This window comes from Lissotriton vulgaris, chromosome 1_1 (assembly GCF_964263255.1).
Source record: "Lissotriton vulgaris chromosome 1_1, aLisVul1.2, whole genome shotgun sequence".
In the NCBI taxonomy this organism is placed as follows: domain Eukaryota; kingdom Metazoa; phylum Chordata; class Amphibia; order Caudata; family Salamandridae; genus Lissotriton; species Lissotriton vulgaris.
The window spans coordinates 1,650,469,326-1,650,472,297 of NC_141685.1; the positions used below are offsets into that span (position 1 = coordinate 1,650,469,326).

At 57.2% G+C, this 2,972-nt stretch overlaps 2 non-coding genes across 2 annotated transcripts; both read left to right on the forward strand.

Moving 5' to 3' along the window:
* The first annotated feature begins 968 nt into the window (after nucleotides 1–968).
* On the forward strand, nucleotides 969–1,075 carry LOC147750980 (U6 spliceosomal RNA). Its single transcript, XR_015300366.1, has one exon. It is a non-coding gene; the product is annotated as a U6 spliceosomal RNA (small nuclear RNA).
* A 145-nt stretch (nucleotides 1,076–1,220) lies between these two features.
* Nucleotides 1,221–1,327, forward strand: LOC147750981 (U6 spliceosomal RNA). Its single transcript, XR_015300337.1, has one exon. It is a non-coding gene; the product is annotated as a U6 spliceosomal RNA (small nuclear RNA).
* The last annotated feature ends 1,645 nt before the right edge of the window (nucleotides 1,328–2,972 follow it).

A 2,972-nucleotide genomic window follows, 5' to 3' on the forward strand; every position in this document is an offset into this window, starting at 1 on the left:
TGGTTCATTCAGAGGGGGGCGGGGGGGAAGCATCCTTTGGCGCCGGGTCGTTTGGGGGTCGGTGGGATCTCCTGCGGTCACACAACTCCTCGTGCTTCGGGGATTGCTGTATGTCCTCCTGGCCTGCCGCCGTTTGGCTGTGCTCGCTTCGGCCGCACACTTACTATATTTGGGGTGCTTTGGGTCCCCAGGTCTTGGTCGGGTCAGGCGACCGGGTGATGTGGGCGTTCCCCCGGGGTCCGGCTAGGTGAAGGCGGTTCAAAGGAGTCGGATCTATTCCTTCGTTGCCTGGTCTCGTCCTGCCCCGGTGGTGTTTCGACGCCTGGGGCCTCGGCTCGGGCTGCCTCCGGTGCCTCTGTTCACGGAGGGGGACTCGGCCCTCCTTCCCGGGTTCTACTCCTCCTTCCGGGTCCTTGTGGTTGCCCGGCCTGTCGCGTGGCCTTTTCGGTCTGTGGTACGCGTTTCCCCCGTGCCCTCTGATATCGCGGGTCCTCGGCTGGATCCGCTTGGGCAGGGCCAGGGTGCTCCTGGGTGCTCGCCTCGGCAGCGCATGGACTTAGTTTGGAACGTGGCAGTGTAGAGGTGCCTGGCACCCGCGCGTGGTTGACACGCAAGTCGTGGTGCGTTCCTGATTTTGGTTCCCGGCGGGGTCCGCCGCCCCGGGTGCCCTCGCCTTTTACGAGCTGGCGGTTCGGGCCTCCTGGCCGATCCCGGATCTTCCCGTACCGTGGTTGGGTCCCCCGCTCTCGGAGTCGGTGTTGAGCCGGCTCTTTTCGGCGGGCCTGTCTCCTTCGGCAGGCCTGGTTCTTGAGCGGATGTCGCTGCTTGCTCGGGGTTGCTCTTCTGGGGTGATGGTTTCACTGCTGGGTTCCCGCGGGTCTTCCGCGTTCTCTTCCTGTGCCCAGCACGGGGCGGCCTTCTCGCGTTGGCGCGGTCGGCTGGGTGCTGTCCCCGCATCCGTGGTCCCGGTGCTCGCTTCGGCAGCACATATTCTTAATTTGGACCTATCCAGAGCGGTTTCGTTTGACCCCTGCGCAAGGAGGTCACGCAGATTCGTGAGGCATCCCATATACGTGGCCCCTTCTTCCCTGTGGGCCCAGTGGGCGGCCTTGCGGGCCTTCCACAGTCCGGTGTTCGACGGGCTGGTTTCCCTGGTGGCTCGCTTGGCTCCGGTGTTGTTTCTCCTTCGCCCACGGACGCTCTGCCGGGCTCCCCCTTGGGTGCTCGCTTCGGCAGCACATATACTAAAATTGGAACGATACAGGGTAGATTAGCATGGCCCCTGCGCAAGGGTGTCACGCAAATTCGTGTTGCTTCCATATGAGTTCTCTCTCTCGTTCTACGAGCTCTTCGGGGTCCGCCCCTTTGGGCCCCTGCCCTCGGTGGCTTTACGGTTCCTCACCTTTTAGGTGGTTGTTCCCTGGTGGCAGTGGTGGCTGCTGGGCGGATGGGCGTGCGGGGGTCGTACCTCCGCTCCCCTCCATTCTTGCGGGTTTTGCCGGACATGGTTGTTCCTCCGACATGTCCCCCGTGTCCTTCCCGGGGTTCCTTCCCTGGGGTCCCGGGCTCGGGGGGTATCTTTACCGCCTTTTTGCCCTGCCGACGAGGTTCCTCTCTTGTCCGGGCTGGTTTACGGCGTGCTGTTTTGGCTTCTCTTGGCCGCACGTCTTTCCTTTCCCGGTGGGATGGCCTGTTTGTGTCTGTTGGCCCGGTTCGTTCGGGCCACTCGCCCTCTTTCCACCTTGGTTCGCTGGCTTCCACAGGCTATCATCCCTACCTGCGCTTCGCTGGGTTCGGTGGATCCGGTGGGGGTCCAGGGTCGGTCCACGGGGTGTGGCCCGGTGTCCTGGGCCCCCTTCAGGTTGTCTCCTCTGTGGAGATTTGTCGGGCGTCGGCGGAGTCGTCCCCCGCCTTGTTCATGGGACTCTTTCGGTCCCGGGGGTCTTCGCTGGGGCCGTTCGGAAGGCAGGTGCTGCGGCTCCTGGCTGGCCTACTTTTCCTTTTTATCTTGATTTCAGGTTTCCTGTGATCCCTGTTTTCTTGTCATTGATTCTACTTCAACCTTGGGTTGGTTTCTCTGCATCACCGTGTGGTGTTGTTTTTATGGTGGTCAATGAAGCCTTGTTGGCTTGGGTATTTGCTCACTATGTAAATCATGTGGCGAGGAAGACTAACGAGGAGGTAATGCCCCGGTTACTTACCGGTAATCTTCATTACTCCGAGTATAGTCTTCCTCGCCACATGAGTTCCCTCCCCCCCTCCCTGTCTGGCTATCGGCTTCATTGTTTGCTTGGTAGATCAGGCTGTTGGTTGGGCCGGTCCGCCTCTTATAGAGGTCAGGTGGGACTGGTCGGCCATGTTGGGAGGGGGTGGGAGGTGTTTTCTTTTGCTTTGGAGGGTTCTGTTGTGGAGCTAAAGCTCACTATGTAAATCATGTGGCGAGGAAGACTATACTCGGAGTAATGAAGATTACCGGTAAGTAACCGGGGCATTACAAAACGTTTGTGGCTTCAGTAAGCTCTCAAGCCAGAGGAAGGAGATTAGAACACACCTAGAAATCATCTTAATAGCCCTAAGATTGTCACAATGAAACGCGTTATTTTTCTTTAAAATTACAGTGACCTGAAAATGCAATTAGTAACCTTTGATTTTGCATAAAATTAGCCAACAAGTATATAATAAAATGTCCAAGGCCCTCGTTACTACGATGTACCAGCACCATCGGAAATATTAGATACGTAGGAACACAGCGGATCTCTTTACTTGCACCTGGAGAATTTTGCTGCGGAAAGCTGAAAGCAGCCAAAATCTAGGATGAAAGCTCAGCCCAAAATTAAGAATTACTGGGGAAATTGTATGGAGATTTACAGATTCCCCTGGTAATTTCTCATTTTTAGTGGACCCTCAAGGTTCTTTAGTATCAATAACTCCAAGAATGAAGAAAATCTGGCCCATTTACTGGGCCACTCACA